At 39.0% G+C, this 24,287-nt stretch overlaps 1 protein-coding gene and 1 pseudogene across 1 annotated transcript in view; both read right to left on the minus strand.

The window, feature by feature from the left end:
* The window catches only part of LINGO2 (leucine rich repeat and Ig domain containing 2), a 6,800,733-nt gene that overhangs the window by 992,690 nt on the left and 5,783,756 nt on the right, over window positions 1–24,287 (minus strand). The gene's annotated exons all lie outside the window — the stretch shown is intronic.
* LOC122793816 lies at window positions 13,741–13,860 on the minus strand (annotated as a pseudogene).

Genomic DNA, 24,287 nt, shown 5'->3' on the forward strand with positions numbered 1-24,287 from the left:
AATATTTATAAAAACTCCCTAAACATAAGCCTTTTAAAACAAGATATATAAACATTTAATAACTATTAAAAAATCATGACACAACTAAAACTCAGCAATAGAAAATCTCAGGAATATATATCCCATCATGTAATAACATCAAGACTGCAGAAAATTTCTTTTACTTGTTATCATATCATATCCATTTTGAAACTATTGTCTCAGGAGACCTAAACTAGACTGGCAAATCATTAATATACTACCCCATCAGAAACAATACATTTATATGAGTTTACTCAACTAATTATCACTACCGTTGGAGTAAAAAAATAATAATAATAACACAAGAGAATCAACCTTAGATTGGATACTAACAAGTAAACCTAACAGTATATTGACAGCCAGATGTGTACCAGACACCACGACTGATCTTTTACCAACATATGCAGATAGAAGCCATACTATTTATGACAAACAAACTAGGTAGAACCAAATATGCAACTTAACCGAATTTATTAGGGAGACATTCAATAATACACTGTCTCAGTGTAACTGGAATGTATTAAGAATTTTCTGCAGTGGTGCAGCAGTAGCATTGTTGCCTCACAGCAAGAGGGTCTCCTGTTCGATTCTCGGCTGGAGTGCAGGGAGTGCCTTTTGTGTGGAGTCTGCATGTCCTCCTCGTGGTTGGGTGGGCATTCGAAAGACATACATAAATTGGTGTGCCTTCGTTGAAGGTTGAACGTCGAGCTGGCACAAAAAGATAAAGCATGGAATGCCTGGCACTGATACAGAACACAAAATACATTTCAGCTTTGCAGACAACTAAGAAACCCTGCAAAATTCCAAATCAAATGATAAGTAAAAATGCTATACAGATCCCAACTCAAAAATCAGAATAACCCAAAGCTATTCCAGTCTTCCCTAAACAGAGTAATCCATTCTGGACAAATTTGTATTCCATCTCCCACAATTAATAACTCATGTGATACTACCTTTACTCAGTTTAATCAGAACTTCATTCAGGCTTTACAGTCACTAGTCAATAACAGTCCTGCCACCCCCTTCTCCCTCCCTTCACCTTATCCAAGCCAACCCAATGCCTTCAACTTTACCCCTATACCTATCTCTATCATAAGAAAGTACATACGTATACTCAAATCTACCATACTAGCACTTTTATCTGATTATATAAAAATGGCTGCTGATGCTATTGCCTTCCCTATCTCTGTTTTAATAAACAGGTCCATATCCAAAAATATGTTCCTGTACTTTGGAAATACTCTTATAGTAAATCATTTGCCCAATGGGGATACATCAACTGATTTCAACAACTGCAGACCCATAGCAATCCTTTCCAAGAGATGTACCCACACATGGCTAACACAATGCCTTAACAACCTACTCTTTATAATATAACACAGTACAAACACAGCTCATCTTCACTTCACAAACATCATAAATCAACACAGGAACAATGGAAATTTAGTCTCAACATGTTCCTAGATAGATGCTAAGCATTCGATATTGTATCACATCAACAACTACTTTCTGGACTAGCAGTTGCCTGCCTCTCCCTATCCTCCATTTTGCAGTTCCTTAGCTATCTGTCTGAAAGAATGCACACAGTTAAATGGCAAAAAGATTACTTACCTTTTCTACCAGTTTCCACAGAGGTACCACAAGGGTTAATCACTGGACTTCTTCTCTTCAACATTTTTAAAAACATGCAGTAAGCTGGTATTGCTCAATAGCTTCAGGAACTTACACAAACTTTTTTCTCATCTATTGAAACTTGGTTAAAAAAAAAAAACTCTGTACTTTAATCCCAATAAAATCAAACTGATGTTATTCACTGCCAAACACTATACACAGGTGGTACAGTGCTGCAGTGGTTAGCATTCCACCTCATAGCAAGAGATTCTCCAGTTCAGTTCTCAGCTGGGGTGCTTTCTCTGTAGAGTCTGCATGCCCTCCCTGTGTTTGCTTGACTTTCCTCAGGGTGCTCCAGTTTACTATCACATTCCAAAGACATGCATCTGGAGCATTTCTCCCCAGACATCCACTGAAAATGGGCTCTGTCCCAGTCGGACTTTCCCAGTAAACAAATGTTAAATAAATAAAATAAATAAATAAAAGTAAGAACAGTCCTACAAATTAACATCAACAAGCAGTACTGATATTAAAATAGTTTCACATAGCAAATTACTTTGCGTTGTTGTTATAGATGAGAAACTTAAATTCAACCATCATATTCTAAATGCTGTTAAAAAGAACTGTCAAAAACTAGATTCACTATACAGGATCAACCCTTACCGTATTGACATACCAAAGCAAACATTAGCCAAAAGCTTCCTCCTCCATTCCCTCGTGTATGCATCTCCCATACTAACAAACCTGAGCACCACACTTGAATCTAAACTTGACCAGGGCTTCAAAAAAATTGCTAGATTTTCCACTCATACTTTCTATACAACATATGATTGTCTAGTTCTAAACCAGCATAACTGTCTAGAACTACACAATCACCTAATTACTCACAGCTAGTAACTGCACATATGTTAGTACACCACCCTGATAAATGCCCATCACTGAAAAATACCTCACTGTCTTATTTCCCCACTAGGGATGTCCACTCTGACAAAAATTCTTGTTAATAATATCCAAATAAAATAACTCAGCAGGTGTCTCCCTATAGTCTTATCACGTCTCCAAACTATGGAAGACTATCCTTGAAAAAAAAAATCAAAAAGGCAAACTATCAGACTTTAAGAACAACCTTAAACAACATCTCAGCGAATCACGTGCCCTGCTTATGCTTAATCCCAGGCTAACACTTACAGTACCTCTGGCCCCCTTTGATCCCCTTTCTCTCACACATTAGCTTACTACCTCCACACATACCCACCTCACTTGATCCTCTGTGTGGCACACCTTTACACCTTTCACTAACATCATACATGCCTCTCACTCAATGCTACTATCTGTACCTTTCTATCCGTCACTACCACACCTTTCACTAGTATTTCTCTCTCGCCCCACTATTATCTCATTCTTTCTACCTCTCATTATATTTCCTCCCTTTTCTACCTACTTTTCAAGCATAACACTAAATGTCACTATTGTTACTGAAAATGAAACCAATACTACCGCATGAACATCTGACGACTTCTGCTCACTCTGTTAATATCAAACACATTTTCATACTGTCATAAGTAACATTAATGAAATTAAATGTAGCTCAAACTGTCATCATGTAATTCCCAAACTGTAAGTGCAAAATCATTTCTGTATTAACTCTAGAAATGTAACCTTGTGTCACATTTGACTGTGTCAATGTTCAATTGTTTTACATTATTTAGATGAAGCTTTTCTCCCCAGGCCTTTGCTGAAAAGAGCTCTGCCCAGTCAGAGTACTCTGCTCAACAAAGATAAACAAATGAATAAATAAATCAAGAGTAGATCATAGTTACCAAAGATGCATGACGATTTGCTAGAAGATGAAATATATATTAATTTTGCAAAATGGTAGTGCTATTACCTGTAGAAGAGGAGGATGAAGAAGAAGAAACATTCTGGATATGTAAAATCACAGACTTAAAAAATGTAGTAAAGGAAAAAATCTGTAACATGGGTATAGCCTGTGCAAAAATCATTAGAAATAAAAGAAAATTTGGCCTTATTTTTCTTAAATGGAAGAAATTAACAATGTCCAGGGCTTGCAGTTTAAAGCTGGCAAACACAGCTCTTTTTTACCTGAAAAAAATAAATAAAATAAAATAAATAATTGCGAAGATATGGAATTCATAGCTGGGAAAGGTAGTGATAAGAACAGGAAATATTACACAAGCGTTAAGAATTTACCTAGACAGAAAAAGTAGCACTAATTTGTACCATCTACAATGTATACCGTAAAAAATCCAAACAAGGGGATGTTAGCGTACTCCTTAGCAAGTTATCCACTGAGCAGAATGAGCAATGATTTGTTACATTTTAATGAAGCCATATGCCTTATGTATGGATTATTACTGCAAGTTTGCAGAAATAGTCAAACTAGCAAGGAAAAGAAGGGCAGTTGTGAATACCGCGTTAAAAAGGACTATTGAGATCAGTATACTAAAGTCTGATACCCGATGCTGCTATATCTAACAGTGACCTGCAACAGAAGAATCAAAAATTTAAAAGATTTGTATATTTGTGGGAATTCGGAAATATAATATTCAGTTCACAATACTAACAATGTGTAACACTAGCTAACTGTGCATTTAATGGGTCGTGATGCATCTACTAACAACTGACAAAATGAGAACTTGACAAAACAGCTGTTAACATTTACACATCCATGAAAATAAAAAAGGAGGTGCAGCATTTCTATTTATTTTAATTATTTATCAGGTAAGTGAAATGCAACAAAAATAGCAACTTTAACGGATAAAAGCAATGTTCAATATTCGCTGTTCTTCTGTGTTTGGGGCCTTATATTTGTCATTTCAGAGCTTGCTATCATGAATCTTGACATTTCAAAAGGGAAACGACAATTCTTAAAAAAGTCTGATACCCATAAAAGTAATTGTTCATTTTCACTTGGGAAATTATGACAAGAGCTCAAAACAGTAAAAATGAAAAGTACTTTTAGATGACAAAACAATAAAAGTTTAAAATGCGTTTTATATATCAAGATGAAGTAAGATGAAAACATTATATGTACAATTTTCAAAGAATAAGGTCTAAGACTCAGTACCACATGAACTCACAGCAGAAAAAGACATAGAGGACTGCAATAAAAAGCATTCATATAGATGAAGGAAAAGAACCAGTGGGCTGGCATAGCTTCTAAGGTTTATAGGTGAGTACTACGCTAGCTGTCCATGTCGACCATTTTAAGCCTAGCCAGTTTACATTTTTGTGCTCAGAATGACCTATGCCATCTGGATATAGCTGGTCTTACCCATCCCATGGTCAATGATTACATATTACCCCTAATGAGAATAACTGAGGTCCTACCTTTAGATAATCTTAGGTGGGGCTCCTGCATTGGATAAATCATTTAGGAACTGTATCTGTCCATTGGTAGTATGGTGGGCAGTCCTGGGGCAAGTTTTCTGTTTCCCATCCATAGATCTAAGTTGCACTTGAATATAGTCATGGATGAACTTTGTTTTATGTGGCTGTAGAGTGTTTTCCAAAGTGGTGCTACCCTGTGTGAGATATACCTGTCCCTGTAAAACTTTCTATTGATTTTGCAGAAGACATTTAGATCCCTAAGCTGATTATATCTGATGCAATTTGACTTGCTAATGTGCAGTAAATCCATCAGAAATGAGTCACAGTATGCCTTGTATGCCAGACACAGGTCACTCCTTAGCAGTCGGTGGGATACTGACTATAGTGACAGGGCTTTGAGTTGGTCTAAGCAAGATATGTTGTTTAGGCCTTGTATCTTTTAGTAAAGTATCTCTGTGGACATTCAATTGTTGCATTTGCCAAATGGGATTATTATATTCAATGATTGGCCTAATGAGGGCTGAGCAAAGGGGGACAATGGCATCTCTAGATCTATAAACACTCCCTTTGTTTATAAACTAAGCAATATAGAAGGACATTCTTAAAACAATGGACACATGTTGGTTGAAAGTTAGGTGACTGTTCATACAAGTTACCACAAATAAATGCTGCCAGAACCATGGACTAAAACAAAATGCTAGAAAGTGCATTATTGTATCCTTCGTAAAAAGTACTACCATGGGAAATTACTGTATTGACAATATGCTTCTAAGAGTTGACAATTTTGTTTGTGATTTGGGGACATATGGGGACAGTGACCTCACATTTGAGCAGCAGGAGTTTGTAGTGGTAAGAAAATCTTTCTATATTGTACAGCTTATAAGCAAAGGAATAGCTTCTTGGAGCAGGGATGTCATTATACCCCCTTGCTCTGTGCTCATCAGGCCAATCATTGAGTACAATGCCTCCTTGGACATGTATCTGGCCAAACATATGCAATAACTCTAATATTCACAGAGAGTCCTCATAAATAGAATACAGGGCCTAAAACATAAGTCCTACATGGACTGTCTCAAAGCACTACTACTGTATTCAGTATCCTACCGACTGCTGAGGGGGGACCTGTGAATGGCTTGTTAGGTCTTCCTCTGACCTTATAGCGATGGACCTACTGCACATTCATAAGTCAGCTGGTTTCAGAAATACTCATTCTGGGGGTCACAACCTCTTCTGTAACTTCAACAGAACTGTTTGGAAAGATAGGTGCATCTCTGGGAAGTTACTGCTACTTCTCTCAACCAGATTCCTCCTCCTCCATGTAAAACAAAGTTTATCCCTGACCCTATCCATGCATATCCTGGATCTATGCATAGGAATGAGGAACTGTACTTCAGGACTGCTCCGTGTACTACTTATGGGCAGAGGTAGGACTTAAATGCTCTGCTTGCACGATGACCCCTATAAACATTCAGTGGCATTCCCTAGAAATAATCACTATCTCACCCATTACTAATCACTGTCCTATGGGTAGTTTATCAATATAGACCTTCAGACAAGGCATGGGTAATTTTAACAAATGGGATAACTGGCTAAGCTTAAACTGGCCTGCAAGAGAAGTTAGCCTAATATTCACCTATAGTCCACATCTAGCATAAAAAAATGTATGTTTTTTTATAAACTAATTGAAACTGTCCATAGCTGTTTCAGTTATGACATCATACCAGAGACTGTAGATCACAGCCCTTGACCAACGCATTACTGTGATTGTCCATTTACAGACTAGATTAACTGTACTTCATGGACCTAATAGATAAACAGGTGAGAAGAAAAGAGAAACATTTATTTGCATGGTCAGGTGAAAGACAGCAGTTCTGATGCAGCAGATGATTTTAGGTGCTTTTTTCCCCTAAATCATTTTTCTCTCAATTGCCTAACAATTGTCATGTCTATGTCTCCCATAATGCTGTGAACAGCTGACATATGTAGCATGTCATCATCAAGGCAGTCATCAGACTTATGTACTCACCCTTGACCCTTAACCTCATGGCAGTTTGATCTTCACAATGCTACTGCAGTGACTCATACATGCACATATAATAATACATTTCTTTGCACTTCTGCTGCTTGCTGAATCCTGCCTCAACATGGTGGGCGAGGCTGCCTCCCTCTATCAAGGATCAGAGATGAGCTGGGGTCAGCCACTAAATCCCATCTACTCAACTGACACCTGCAGGTCCATAATCACTAATCAGTCCCAGATCATCTGGGTTATTGTGATGGCTTCATCCCTTTTCTCTAAGGGGCCAGCTACAATGATTTCTAACCATGCTTCTTTTTTCATGATAACAATAAGTGAAACCATTTTCCAGCCATACCATGGCATCATATTCAGAAATACTTGGAGGTCTCCATGTAAGCTAAATAATGTATTTCCTACATACATGTTTTTCCTGTAGTCTAAATAAATAATTTCATATATACAAGGTAAACAGAAGCCTACATATTAGGTACAGTTTTATATAAAGGAAGGTTTATTTATCAAAAGCATGAGGTGATAATGCAGTGAGAAGACTGTGACACACAAATATAACTGGACATAATAAAGACATTCCAGTATGCAAAACTAGGCAAGCATTTGTTCACCAGGATAAAGTACAGACTTTGTGATTACAGCAGTGTTACATTTTAGGCAGAAAATTTCTCATAACTCTCAAGGATAAGATGTCATACCTTATCAAGTAATAATAACTGGGATTTAGAAATATTAGCTGAGTTATGGTATGTGACTTTGTATGACAATCTGTCACAAGCAGGGTGTCTGCGATTCAGACATCCAGCTTGCATGATTGATAGATGACAAAAAGATGAGCTGCCCATGGTATACGGCAAAGGCTGAATAAGTAGATGATAATGAGCAATGCTATTAAAATGAGGGGCTCTGTGTACGAAAATGAGGTAAAATAAGAGAATGGAGAAGTTCATAAATGTATAAAGAGAGTAATATGGCTTTTAAACACCAGTGGCACTGACATCAGCCAAATCCATGTCTTCACTAAGGAGAAGCATGGAAATATGCTAGGGGTTGCAGCAGCATTAGTTAATGGCTACATGCAACAAGACGCTATTTCTGTCATAAGCCATGGTGATGTAGCATGCCATCTGACTGCACTCAACATTTCATGGACTCCATATCAACAATATTGTGAACTGCTACTGCGTGAATTGAGTCAACAAATAAGAGATGGTTGACAAATGTCAGAGTCATCTTCAAGTTCACAGGAGTTGTTGATTACTTATCCCAGTGGTTACCAAGGTATAGTGGAAACAGAGACATTTCCTCAACCAGTTGGGCACACACTTGGGGCATCACAGGCATTTAGCCCTTGAGAATATTTCATAAGTTTGTTGATTCTATGCTGAAGCATATGGAAGAGCATTTATGGTTTCCACATACCACAGAACAGACAGCCAACAGAATGCAGGACTTATATGACATATCCCATTTCCCTGAATTATTAGGGGGCATGGACTGCACCAGCATTAAAGTAAAGGCCACAAACAATGGCCTGGGAAGGAGATACATTAGCCAAAGGGTAACACACCATTAAGTTTGAGATAATCTGAAATGCAGAGGATATCATCTACAATTTAAATTCTGGGCACACAGACACTTATCATAACTCACACATATGGCATACCTCTCAGTTTTATCAATAGTTTGTGAGGGGTCAATTCCCCCAGGAACTTATTATTGGTGATTACAAATAAACCCCAGATCCCTGGATGCTGACATCTAACATGAATCCACAGAATGAGACAGAGCAGGACTACCATGATGTATCACAAACCATTGTTTTAAATGCTGAAGGCATTCTTCGCTGCCTGGAAGTATGACCTGGGAACATGCGCTAAAATATTTTCAGTGTGTGCAATGCTACACAATATCATATGTAGGAAGTAGCAGAGAGGTCACATGCAGGAAGAGAATCTCCCAGCACAACAGGCAGTGGTGGCTGTGCAAGAGGAAAAGTCAGTAGAGGAACTGCAGCATGAAATGAACATGATAGATGTAGATAGGTGCAGCATGCTGTGGCACTGGCAAAAAGGCAGCAGCTTGCCCCCCCCCCCCCCCCCCCAGCGTTGGCCCTTATCATGGCATATATATTACAGAAAAACAGACATGTGTAAAACTAACACTAGACTGTACTTAAGTATGTATAGGCTGGCCACATTGTGCATCAGGAATAGGTAAGCCAAGTAACACAGAAGAAAAGGCAGTGCACAACTGTTATCACTTGCACAGGGGGGAGGCACAAATGTGCAATGTCTTGTACAAAGAAATGTATAAGCATTGTACTGACTGAAATTTTCATTCTGCAATGTATATAAGATGGGGGCTTGCAGGGGATTATGGGAGAATGTCTTGTGATGGGGCACTGACAGCAGAGGTCTGAGTGTGTGGCTATGGGGGCTGTAGAAGTGTGTGTGTGTGTGTGTGTGTGTGTGTGTGTGTGTGTGTGTGTGTGTGTGTGTGTGTGTGTGTATGTGTGTGTGTGTGTGTGTGTGTGTGCGTGTGTGTGCGTGTGTGTGTGTGTGTGTGTGTTGGGACACATCTTCAGCAGTAATTCTGGGACTTCAGCTTCATCAACTGGACAAGTCCAGAACATGCATGGTAGATGGCTGAGCAGCCTGTATGTGACCCCATACAAGACAGTTGCCTCTACCAGGAGTTTCATGTGTAACACTACAGTTACTATTGAATTGTCAACAGCACTTAGGTTGTCAAATGCTTAATCATCAACATCTATGTGTCAAATGCTTAGAATGCTTATAACAGCAAATGGCCACATCATCGGATTCTTTCCTCAGGAAAGAATTTGCGTGGCTGTTATCCGGGATTTGCCCTTTCCCCAATGTAGAGAGATCTCGGAGTTGGTATATTTAGTTAAGGGCTGTATGGAGGGCACAACCCCCCCACATAAGTGTGTGTGTGTGTGTGTGTGTGTGTGTGTGTGGGGTGGGGGGGTGAAGCCCCCCACTATATTTGGGTGTGTTTGTTTATTTTGTTTATGGATGGCCACCCGAATTCTTTCCCGAGGAAAGAATTCAATGATGTGGCCATTCGCTATTGTTAGCTATCGAGGCTTAGGTGTCGAAGTTTTAGGATTTGACAATCTGAACTGGCAATGTTATAATATAGACGCTAACACTACATCCCAGGTTAGTTGTTAATGTGTTGTATGAGTGTGGCCATTGCCTGTTACCAGATGTGCCATTGCCATGACAGCAGGGATGCCTGATTTTGCCCATAGACACATCCACAACTGATGAGTTTGCGGAAATACTTTCCTTCATCACTGTAGCCTTGGCTGTTCAGACCTACAATGGCTACCATGAGTGGAGGAAGTGCTGAATTCTCTGTGTGGACAAAGTCTGCCAGTCCTGTATGAGATTTAGTCTATCTAAACTGTGATTAAAAAACAGGACATGCACTCCTGGTGGTCATCTTAAAAACCCTGCATTATTTGAATCAGCTTGTAAAAGGCCTTGGAGGTACTAGCCTGGGGTAACATGATGGGCCTGCACATATGGTGGGTCACATCAATTTAACCAGATAGATCGGGGGGGAGACAGCACCATGTGTGCATTCAATATGCCCTATCTGTCAGATATTGATGACTGACCCACAGGGTGCCACACTGTTCTGACTGCGGGTGTCTGCACTAACCTGGCCTCCCTGTGTGATTTGTGCTTGATGAATATCTACAGACACAGAGGTTGTTTCCAAGGCATGAGTAGAAGATCTGGTCCGTATCCTCCCTGTGTGATTTGTGCGTGATGAATATCTACAGACACAGAGGTTGTTTCCAAGGCATGAGTAGAAGATCTGGTCCATATCCTCCCTGTGTGATTTGTGCGTGATGAATATCTACAGACACAGAGGTTGTTTCCAAGGCATGAGTAGAAGATCTGGTCCGTATCCTCCCTGTGTGATTTGTGCGTGATGAATATCTACAGACACAGAGGTTGTTTCCAAGGCATGTGTAGAAGATCTGGTCCGTATCCTCCCTGTGTGATTTGTGCTTGATGAATATCTACAGACACAGAGGCTGTTTCCAAGGCATGAGTAGAAGATCTGGTCCGTATCCTCCCTGTGTGATTTGTGCTTGATGAATATCTACAGACACAGAGGTTGTTTCCAAGGCATGAGTAGAAGATCTGGTCCGTATCCTCCCTGTGTGATTTGTGCGTGATGAATATCTACAGACACAGAGGTTGTTTCCAAGGCATGAGTAGAAGATCTGGTCCGTATCCTCCCTGTGTCCAACATAGACATTCTGCACTCTGGCTTTGCAAGCTGTTTATGGCCGTTATCACCACAGTCAAATGACCTTCTGACATCAGGCACTAGCAGTTCTGCAGTGGTGATACGGGACAGAGAAGTAGAAAGTATAACCCACCACATTTAAATTTGCCCCATTACAGATTTAAAACTACGGTGCATACAAAACGTCCTGATATTATCTTAACTGATCCAGGTCCCTGCAGAAGTTGTTCACCAGATGCTCCTACAATACCCAAAACTCACAATATTGTTGAGATGTGGAGTGCATATAGCAGTAGTGGGAAGTAATTATAATTTAAAACAGGTGAGGCAATACTCACCAGGGGCAATTGCAATGAATATTTATTGGGAACATTGCAGCTTCTCTCCAATGTCCATTATGAAACCATGGGACTGTGAGAAATTCATTATCCCCTTATCAGAGACCAGAAATTCTTCCATCTCCATCCAAACCCCCCTCCTATTCCCTACCTTTCTGTACAAGGTCATATGCCTGTTTTTCAGCAGAGGGGGTAATGCTGAGAGAACTACACTTGTCCTGCCTGTACCTGTGGTCCTGGCCACCAACAGCATTGATGTCAATCACAAGATCCTGCCAAGCACATTCCAGTTATAGCTGCATGTCATTCTCTGAATTAGAGAACCACTCCTTCCAGACTTCATCCCTGCAGACACCTTGCTACCCCATGATTCTCCCCGATTGTCATATTACTGCATTCATGAAAAACATGTGTCACACTGGTAATATCTATTGCACCTGGCCACTCACTACTTGAGAGTATACCTCCATGTTAGTTTAACTCACTTTAGGTCTCAATCCTACATGTATGAGTGCACACATAAACATTCCAACCCAGATGCAACAAACACACTGGCTTACAATCTACAGGTGCAGATGATGTCTTGTTGTGCAAGGTGATATATAATCTTCTGTAGATATATCACAGGAAGATGCTGCTTTGATCAATTTTCCATACTTACATTACTATTTCTGTAGCTGTATTGTTCCTATATGGGCACCTGTAGAATTTCCATATTGCTGTTATGTCCAGCCCTATGTGAACTGAACATATGCTATATGTCTGTAAAGCTGTGTGCCATCCTGTCGTATCTCAAGGCAAGCGTGTCTCCTTTAAGAGCTGCATTGCACAACCAGAGCAGGGTGTGGGTCCCATTAGCCTAGATATCCATTGTGCATAACCTGTTCGTAGCACTCTACCTATTTTCCTACACCTTCACCTTGTTTAAAGAAGTAACCGCTTTTGTCATAATTCCCCCAGCACGCATTTGTAATTACATATATTGGTGTACTTATAGTCACACATAGTACTATGAAAGAATTTGTACATGCCTTAAAGAAACAGAAACTTGGCATTCTTCATTGAAACCAGCTGTAACCTGTTTTCCTCCAGAATATCTAAAACTTCTTCTGTGCCACAATGAGGATCTCTACATTACATTTGACCGCTTCAGTCCTCTTCAATGCAATGATATTGGAAGAGAGGGTTCAGCTCATGAATGTCTCTAAATCACTTACATCTACATTTTGTACCTCACTGAACATTCTACACAGTGCAGAGCATATGCCTGGACACCTGTGAGGCATATTGTTCATTCTCAAGCATGGGAACATTGTGAGGAGGCTATTAGTATTTTCCAGCATCATGATGTTATTTGTTGGGTTACACAGAACATAATCACCATGACAGTCATACAGCATATTATACAGCTAAATCTTTGTTACCATATTTTACAACACTAACCCTGCAGTGTGCAACAGGAAAACAAACTTCAGCAGTCAGATTGCAACCCACTCTTCCCCAAAGGAAATCATTGCTGGTGTGATTTCTAAGTGTATGTTGGCAATTATTCACTTCTTTAGGGAGATATCTTCTATCTTCACTTGGTATGATCAAGGATTTGGTATATATAACCTTGGGGTTTACAGGGGGGCTTGCCCCAAAAAAAAATTTAAAGTGAATTTTTTCATCCTTCTGTTTTTTGGGAATTATTTTTCCTCATTTTGAAAGGTTGGAGGAATGCCATCCTCTGGCTGAGTCATGTGTAGAGCTCAATGGAGTTAATGTTTAAGCAGCAACTGCCATAGGCAGAGTAACCCTTATTCAGCATAGGAAAGCACCTATGCTAAAATGTATTCACATGTACATACATGTGTGAATCAGTCCCTTTAACATGCAGACTGTGCATATAGTTTGCAGGGTTTCCAAGGTCAAGTCGTATGTATGTTTACTGGTAGTTCACACCTCCCACAGTTTGTTTTCCTGGTGTACTGCACTTTTACTACCAGTATAGTACTGCATGTCGTTGTATATTGGAATCTCTCACTACCATTATTTTAGTTGCTATCCTTTCTGTTTATTACACTTCTTTCTGTTTGCTTTGTTGTTTCTCACCTTTTATTTTATTTTTTTATATAATAGCAATAAAGTTTATTGAGTAAAGTTTACAAATAGCAATAATCACACTTCAGTAAACCTTCATTGGCTATGATATTACCACTGCGCAAAGCAGTGGTAATATCATAGCCAATAGTCAAAAGCATAATAGAATCTATAGCACCAGATGTGACCCCATCTCAGACCTGAAGCACCAAATGACCAACAATACCTCTCCATCCCAACTGAAAGCTGCTGGGTAATCCTCTGATATTACAGCTGAGAAAGTGGATACAGATAGGCCTTTCAGCCTTGCGCTTTTGGGCTTCAACAGTAGGGTCCGCTATGGTTCTTAGTGGTGGCCTTGACTCATTTCTGCAGAGGAATAAGCTTGAAGAGGCAGTATGTCCTACGTGGGGCAGGGTGGTATCACGCCCTATAATATAGCCATCATTCCCATGATCCTCTGCCTTTTGTATCTATGCTAGCCCTTTTTTATCTAATCCTCCTTACCACCATTGTCTTTTCTGTTTTTGTCTGATGTCTCTTATTCAATTATGATCCTCCACCCTCAGTGTGTCATCAACTCCACTGTCAATTATGTCTGTCTTCTAGACTCATTCCTATGCCCCTGACTACCTATGCTAACCCGTTTACCTTCCTTGTACTTCCTTTATTTCCTCCTCTAACTTACTTTTTTTTAGCTATATAAAATTTGCACTTGTTCAAAAAAATTGACCCTACATTCCTCACTACCATTCTATTATTTTCTTAGCATTTCCCCTTTTGTGCTTCTCTCTCTCTCTCTCTCTCTCTCTCTCTCTCTCTGTCTCTCACTCCTTTCCTCCCCTTTTTTCATAACTTTTCTATACTCGCATTTCCATCCTTCAATGCAGTTAAAAACCGATGACACCAGCTTGTACTGGCCCAGTAAAGATGCTAGACATATTTCTGCCTTACTGCTTCTGAATGCATGTGAGCTGACTAACCCTTACTCAAAGAAGCTTCTCTTCTCAGACTGCAGAAACTGCTCATGTATACATGCTCTCACCATATTCCCTGGTCTAGCCATGGGTGGGATATTTAATGAGTCATTTGTTTCACACTACTTTTCCACATTGTTAATTCTTAATGAACTCTGGGCTTTATCATGCTCAGTAGGTAAATAGTAGCTAGTCTGGCATGATGTGTTTGCGATTTTTCTAAATCCCAGCCCAGATAAGCTATAATCACATACTCATACAGATAGGTAATAAAAAGGTAGTGCTTTAAATAATTTTGCATCCCAAATTTTCCTGTTTTACTCTATTTATTAACATAAGATGTGCAGAATAGTTGTTTTAAATTTTTTTTGTGAATACTTTAGTTTGATATGCTACAGTTGTAAATGAACAAGACATTCTGCAAAATATCAAAAAGTAGCAACCAATGAAACAAAACACGGAGCAGATCCAAACGAGGAATGCTGCAGGACATCAAAATGTGGTATGTGATGAACAACATATGTAGCAGAGCATTTAAACATTTTATCTCACCTCACTGCTCATTCGGAGATAAAGGGTGTGATTGTTTATGGGCAGTTTGTGTCTCATTAAGAGCCTTTCAAATACTTTCATTCTGAAGCCCAAGCAGTTCTTAACATCAGGTAGCATCTTCACATAATAGACATGCCAGCTAAGCTCTGTTAAGATACACAAAATCATGTCCCCAAGAGGTCCATTGTTTGCATTTGGAAGGCCACACATATATAAAGACATTAATAGTTCACACAGTGCAGTTTTGTCAGTAATTTAATAAACATCCAGAGAGAAAAAAGGCCCTTAATGCTGAGCAGCATGATTTTTTTTCCTTTTTGGAAGGAATACCTCCTCCCACTGTGGACTATTGAAAAATTCAGTTGGTCCATCTGCTAGTGATTATCGTGTACCTGTTTCATTCACCTAATTAACCCCGGGAGACCCCACAGGAGAACTGCTCTAGTTACAGCATAACAGACGTATCAGGCACAATTAATGCCCAAACGAAACACTGTTGTTTGCTTGAAAACTATTGTAGTAAACACTTCCTTGTCCTGCAGGACTCCTTGTTTAATTAAACCTGAGAGGACTGAATTAACAGCAGTTTACTCAAACACAAACAAACTGTTAACCAGACAACCTTTCCAGAAGTGAAGTCATATGTTATTCGTGTAGTGTTTTCTCTTTTCTTTGGCCAAGAAGGTTGTAGTTGGAGCACTCCACTAAAACCATGTTACCTAATGTTCAGATCATTTTCGCTCAGCATTTAGAGTGTTTAGCTTATATTTATCTGTCAGTAGATCTGAGAGCCGTGAATGAAGAATTTTGAAAGATACCTGTTTGTACTTCATGGAACAATAATGTACAAATGACAGATACTGACAAGGAAGCATGCTGTACTGAGAAAGATGTGTTGAGAAGAATAAGGCAGTAATTATGTTAGGAGGCACAGAACAGCAGATATAGAGACTTCTCTCTCATCGCTCTGAGAAGGATTAACACATACTTATAATTACTGTGTACTGTGAATTGATTTTCTTCCAGATGTAAATCATTTACTGATTGTTTCACACACTACTATACATCATCAAGCTTTACCAAACATAAACAAATACACAAACAAACACATAAAGTGTGCATAAAACATCATTCCTGCACACATTAACTTACTGCTTCCTTTAAGAGGGTAATCATCAGGAAAGCAAATTTCTTGCATATCCTGTAAGAATATACAAGTGTTTATTTCCTGTGGACCTGAAATGAGTATATTGTCAGGGTCTTCAAAGTCAAATTTCTGTAGATCTGATAAAGATGTATACCTAAATCTAAGGTAGCATCTACAAGCTGATATGATAGCATTCATAATGAAATTGTCAGCATGAGATGTACAAAGCTGGAGTTATTAAGGAATGTTTACAAAAAGTTCTAGAAAATGTGAGATTTTCCAGTTTTACATTAATAATGCAAAATTGGAGTGTGATACTATGCTGGGGGTGTATGCAAGCAGTGAGTGTTAGTAAAAAATTACAATTAAAACATGATGAACACTGTGAAGACACTGAGATATAAATGCTTTTATGTTAAAGCAGTTATGACTATTAGCTATATTTTCATAACTATATTCATTACATAAAAACTCTGTGACCTACAGGTGATCAAATAGTACCATCTTATGCAAAATATTAATTTACATAATGTTATCACTTATCCTTGCCATTTAACATGTATTGTTTTGTAGGTTAACATTGGTTTGAAAATCAGGAAACTATTATATACATAATTTGCATAGATTCTGCAATATCACAAGCCAATAGCATGCTATAACCTCTTGTCATCCATCTTTAGAAAGCTTTATGCTATCATAGATCAGTCTTTTACACCTACAAATAACCCTTTGCCTAACCATGACACTAGTCAGGTTTTGGTAAACAAAATACCATTTCTCTTTCATAAATTGGCAATATAAAATCAGCTTCTACAGAAAGACCTCAGATTCTAACAATAGTGTCTAGTTCATTGTCTGTTGGAGTGCTTTCATGTTAAAACTTTTGCAACTCACATTATTTATCAGATGTTGCAATTCTTATTTGTGTTTAGAGTTGAGGATTTTATAGAAAGGTTCTCAGGTGGCAAGTGGTTTCCTGGCTTAGAAGAGTGTGGAATGCACAGGGATTATTATTACTCCTGTTACTGTGGATTGACTCAGTTAACAACAAAGTTACAATTACCATCATGTTCTTTGCCACTACAATCATACCCTTAGTTCCTACATTCTTCTCTGTATTCCAGATTTGTAAACATGTAACCATTCACTGGAGGGGTTAGCAAGACTTATTCAACATCTATGAAAATACCATTTCTTATATATGCTATAAGTCTTAATTACATCTGTGTCTTTTTACAGAGGTAAGTTTTTTACACTTTTCAGTTTCAGATCCTAGGTTCTACTTGGGATCCCTTAATGTAGGATTTTTTCGGTTCACCTAAATCTCATAATATATGGACACTTCACATAATATAGTTTATAGCTGTTCACTATCTGATGATTTGCGTTTCAGTTTATCAAAAAATGGTGGTGTTAGAGTGATAAAGGGAAAGCAAGACAGCTTCTTGCAGTAAATGCTGAATGTTAATTTGGTCCACTGCATCCTTATGACCAGTTTGTAATAAATTGACTTATGTCTTGTCTTCATACTATAGCTATTCATTAATGGCAGAAGATATAAACCATGCTACATGTAACATGTGCCTGCTATTGGTATTAACAACTCTATTTTTGCATATACTACATATATGTAATTGCATACTGAACACTGTTGCTTGTTACATTTTCTCCTTTCCAACAGACATGTTGTACTGTCTTTGTATCCTGTATAACTCTGTTTTTGCTCTATTGTTTTCTGTATCTCCTTATTATTACTACAAGTTAGTCAGTATTTATCTCTGTAATAGTTTTGTTTTAGTGGAGCTTTTCTCCCTGGGCCGCCACTGAAAAGTGCCTCTAGCCCAGTCAGACATTCTCAGTAAGCAAATGTAAAAAATAAATAAAAACATTGTTATAATGACATTATTCTTTGTTAGATCAGATATCTGATATTAGCTGTAGCATGAGAGGCTGAGTTAGAAGACAGTGAGGAACCAAGTTTCTGAACAAAAATAGCCAAAAGATGAAAACAACATCCCCCTTCCAAACTTACATGTACAATTCCTTGATCACACACACATGAAGAAGGGAAATGATTCCTGGAGTAAAGGAACCCCTCCTGTTGCACTTAGAGAGACTGCAGCTGTAGTGATTTCCTATAGAAACCAGTTATTGCTGCTCTGCATTTTGGGATTTAGAGCACAGGGAGTTCAGGATCAGAGTTTCATATGAAAGGTTGAGTTATGTATTTGTAATAAACCGAATTTCTAATCATAAATAGTTGAAAGATCAACATGACAAAAATATTACTAATCTCATTTTTTCTTCCTGTAGTCCCAGGTCAGAGGAACAAAGACCTTCATACTCCATGAGCTCATACATATATATATATATATATATATATATATATATATATATATATATATATATATATATATATATATATATATCTGTTGCACAAATAAAAAGAAGGGAAACAATTAAAAAACAACAAAGGGATCATTGCTCATACACAAATAGAATCTACCCCATCAATGCTTTGCTACACATAACAGTTAACAGCATTTAGGACATCTAGGACTTGTGCTTAGAGACTCGCAACACAGGGAAGTTGCCCTTAAGGAACTGTAGATATATACTGAGTTCATATCTAGGGTCCATATCACTGAACACAGGACAACCAGGTTGTAAGACTAACAGTCCAAAACAGTGAAGAATAACCCTTGGCTGAGAAAAGAACTTTCATGGTTTAGAATGAGATATCAGCTAAATTTAATTTGGTGGAAATGACTATAAGCAAACATGAAGGATGCTGTTGAAAAAGTCCTGGCTAACTCTTTACAGATAAGACATTAGTTAAATGTTCTGTTATGTGAAAACCTGCAGGTAAGATATTCAGGGAAAATACATCAATTTAGTCAGCACAGTGCTCAATACAGTGTCCTTTACTTTTCTAACACAAATATTAAATTTCAACTTTTCTGGCAAGAGCCGGACAAAACATCTATGTCTATGTTAAATTAGTCAAGGATTATATGTTAGTTGGCAAGTAATTATTGGTTTCTATCAGTAAAGCCATATTCAGTTGTGCACAAAACAGACATTTTCTTAATAGAAAGTGCCATCTGGCCCATCATCTGTGTTACACTACTAAATGAAAATGATGCTCATGTAAAGATGCATATGAGAAACCTAACTATAGATTGTCTTTTTAAGCATCTGGTTTTATGTAGAGATTAGTAGTTTAAAATGACTTGGTTTACAACTTATGGGTGTAGTACTTAGATTCAAGTGTTTATTCAGCTGACAAATCAACAGCATTATTCTGCTCTTTAATGCACATGTTTAATTTCATTGTTCAACGTTTTTTTCACATCTATAATGCACAAATCCTTACTAGTAAAACAGTGCTATGCATGTACAGTTTGTGCAACCATATGATGGTTTAAGTCATAGGCTTGAAACTGCAGCTTTGTTCTGTCATTGTGTTCTACAGTTACACAGATGAGTGGCACTGCATAGCATCACATGCAGTTATCACATATGTAAGCCTAGCCATGCAGCATGCCTGTGCAGCCAGCTGTACTTCATGGTACAGACATAAGCAGTGTAGCAACTATGCACATAAACATAACCATGCAGTGAAGAGTTTCCATGGATATGAAAGACAATGGATAGGGAGGCTGAGCTCCTCATTCCAAGATCCTGTGAGAACTTGTACAACAATGCATCCCCAAAGTAAAACAAAGTACATAGGGATTCTTCTGCTAGTGTGGACTTCATCAGACAGCACAAAATGCTGCATACAGCTATGACACACTATAGCAGTTGTGGTTTGTTGCAGCTATTTGCATGCATGGGGAGTGAAGGGGTGAATAGCAAGGGGGGATGTAGCAAGCAGATTACTCTGAAATGGACACATATAATAGTACAAAGGATGGGGGAAAGGAGGACAAATTTTTTGTGTGGCTATGTCCTTCTTTTTTATTTATATAGGGAGAAGGATGTAAGGTTAAGAATAGTAGAAAAGGGGTATAGGTTAGTGGATGGGGACAGACAGGCATTCACCCAGCAGTACAGACAGGTAGGTATGAATGTCTATACACTAGGATGGGAAGAAGTGGGACAAACAGACACAAAAAGATGACAGACAAATGGTGATACATAGATATGGGCAATGCATAATGTATGAGGTGTGAAACAAGCATAAAGAGGCAAACCTTGTAGGCAGCCAGGATGGGACTGAGCAGTGTCATATTGCGTACAATACTGGGCAAGCAACGATCATTGGGAGCCATCAGCAGATAATGGATTGGACTGGAAGGTATTACAGGCCATACTGTCTTTTGGTGGTCCATTACTTAGTGCCTATTGGTTTGGCAAGTCCACAATCTCTCCAGGAAGAGCTACATCAGGGTCTTATATCTATATTATCCTTACTGGAACCCCCATAACTTACACCAGTTACAGCTGGAGTACCTCATGCACTGGTGCTGAGCTGCTTGCCGGGGGGGGGGTCAGTATCTCCATCCAGTGAGGCACTTCTAGCCTCATTATTCTCACACTCCTTACCAACAGCCTCAGCAGGATCAGGCTGTGGTTGTGGTGTCTAATAAGCAAATCTATCTTCTGGACATACAGTGAGAAGACACCATAAGAGGTTTTTCATATGTAAAACTGCTTTGACAATAAAGTGAGAGAATAAACATGGGTCTAGGACTATTCACTGAAAGCACATTTCACTGAAACACATTTGACTGTGCACAATTCACTGAAAGCTCAATTCACTGAAAACACAAGTCACTGAATCACATTTCACTGAAAGTTATATATGGCCTTTTCCCCACTGTAGTGCAACCCTGGAGTTAGAATATATAATAATGGGGGGTGTGGGGGGCACTGCCTCTCCACATTGGGTGGTTTGTGGGGCGTAGCCCCCCACCAATTTTAAATATTTTGAACTATACACATGGATACTTGCAATTTCAATAAATTACTCTTTTCTAAACTTAATATATATCCAAACTATGGGGGGGCTATGCCCCCCACCCCCCTTACCCCCCACACCATTAGCATGCATCCCTGATGAACACATGTATAACAGGTATGTGCATTCACTTCAGTGTGACTTGTATATTTACTGTTATAGTACTGCTATCATGACATCTTGTTGGTATCTGTCTCGGGGTGAATGATAATGCAGAAATGGTTGATGATGCACAAACACAGCAATCTTAGTCAGTCAGATAATACTGTCTTTCAGCATCCTAGGTGGATAAATGTCCCCACGCCAGGGTGAGAGTGTGGCATCACCCACAGGCAACACCAAGGCTATAGACTGTGGGTGCTCCCCATCCCTATTGGTAGAGGTGCTCCCAAGGCTGTGAGCACCATCGCTGATCTCCCTTCTGCTGCAGAGGCAGGTGAGTTCTGTGTGTGTGTGTGTGTGTGTGTGTGTGTGTGTGTGTGTGTGTGTGTGTGTGTGTGTGATGTGGGTGACTCACAGGGATGCCTCATCCAATCTTGTGTGACATGTGGCATCTGACAATAGGGCAATTCCCAGGGTCAATTAGCAGATGTGTTGAACCATCTTCCACTCACAGTCTGTTGCAGCTCTCTTCCACATGAAGCTGGTCACTGTACTCCATGGGCATCTAGAGGATGTCAGCCATCTCAGCTAACAGCTTTGTGAGGGCTTAGTGTCCGCCAACACAATAATTATATGTTTCAAGAGGGCTATTGTGCCAAATGTGTACACCATTTTCATATTCATCTCCATAAAGATGATAGCCCGGTGTGGAAATGTTGTCTACAATAACTTTAGGATGCGTCTCCTCCTGCACCTAAAAGTGCATGACAGTCTGCTACCTCTCATCATGGTGGTGAAATCACACAACATTCCTTGGCAGGAAACCTCATCAACAGATTCCTGTTGAGTCATTATTCCATGTTTCCACACTAATTCTGTTGGGTGGGTCCAAGTTCCTAGTGAAATAAATTTATTGATTGGCCTTAATTTGCAGTCATTAGTGGCATGTCTAACATATTACAGGAGGACAGAGTCATGTGATGGCACTTCAAGACCATGCTCTCCATCTTCCATGACATGCTATTCCCACACCAACTGTGTGTTTTTCTATCCATGTGCTTTTGTATCCATCGTAACCTATACACACTGCAATTACTGTGACCCATTCCACCCTCCCTCCTGTGCAGAAAATGTTTGATACATGACGTGCCCAGACATTGTACAACCAGATATTGAAAATGTATGCATCTCATTTGTTCTGTGTATGTTACAGAGTTGTCAATCTGTGCTTGTCTGGGTCCATATTTCTGAAGTGAACAGCACTGCTTTACTTGTGCTGTGTTGTACTATACTTTTTTTTGTCTAAGGTGTTTTGTGTAGCTGCTATCACATGCTGTTTGACATAACTCTTTTTATGATGTTATTGTTCCACTCTGCTTATTTTGTGCATTCATTGTCCTCAATAGCATGCAAAAGGCCTAGAAAATTTTGTAAACTGTGTTTGTGTTATACTGGACTAACCCTTCCATCAGATATTTCAATGTAGCAACTATGGACTTTGAGCAAGCCAGAAATATGTGCCATAATGTTCCAGGTCCTTGCCATTCTCTGTGTGTTCCATGCGGACGTTACAAGCCAGTAATCTAGTGGGTATCTACTTCCTCCTGTAACAGCTTGTCAGTAAGCGTGTATGTGTGTGCTAAATTACTACATTTGTTCACACTATGTATATAGCTGTATGTCTTAATTTTCTCCAAAGTGCCAGCACTTAGCAATTAAATTGCCCTGTGGAATTTCAGTATGATGGAAGCAGCAATATAACTGACATGTCTGCCATATTAGTGAAAAATGTGTACTGCCTGGGTACTGTGTGAATATGTTGGGTATGACTCTATGTGTGAAACACACTACTTGGCAATCAGTAGAATACTATGTGTGTTCATTCTATGTCTCCCAGTACCTTTGGAAAGTTTGTATGGTTGCAGGAGAAATGCATATTGCTAGCTTTCTCCTGGAGTGTTTTGCATGCCATATATGCTGATGCAAATGTAGAAACATTGTGTCAATTAACTTGTTAAGTATTCTGGAGGTGGCAGCCCAGGAAGTACTAAATGTATGTTATGCTTATCTCTGAAACATCTCTGTAACTAGTACAGAAAAAGCTGCACATATCTTGGTCTCAACAGGTACTGATAAAGCACGTGTGCGTAAGAATTATTATGGAGGTAGCACATGTCCACCAAGGCCCATAAGATGCTCTGATCTACCTTTACACAATAAATAATACTTTGATCAGAAAAGTTATGGTATGTCAGATATTGGCAGTAACTATTGGCAGCAACACTTCTGGTGGCATCAGATGTGACTTCATGTATACCAGCAGCAAGCCGTGGCTTTGATGGTTAATGTATGCTGCTACACAAGTGATGTGGCTTCACCTAATATTGTTGCAGTCTGTAGCTGTGATGAGTTCATTGTGCTTTACCCTTTTAGAGTTGACCATAGAGTACTGCACAATTTCAACCATATCCAGTTAAGGAATCACAACTCTGTTCATCTCACATATATTTCCATATTATTAAGACCTCTTTTCTCCACCTGGTTACATTTACATGTCATAAACCTGCATATTTTTTAAAGGACTCTTTTGCTGCAAGTACTGTAGTGCAGTGTCAGAGTATGAATCTTAACAATTTTGCGACTGACTGCTGTTGTAAATTTACAGTGCATTTACTACTTATTAGTACAATGTGGCTTCCCCACAGTGGGCCATACTCAGTGGTTCATACACAAAGAGATGCCTGCCTCCTGCTCTTTGCAAAAAAAGTACATTACAAGCAACAGCATTTGCATCGCACCTTTATAAATGTGT

The sequence above is a fragment of the Protopterus annectens genome, chromosome 2.part0 (genome assembly GCF_019279795.1).
Source record: "Protopterus annectens isolate FY-2018-M chromosome 2.part0, PAN1.0, whole genome shotgun sequence".
Taxonomy (NCBI): Eukaryota; Metazoa; Chordata; order Ceratodontiformes; family Protopteridae; genus Protopterus; species Protopterus annectens.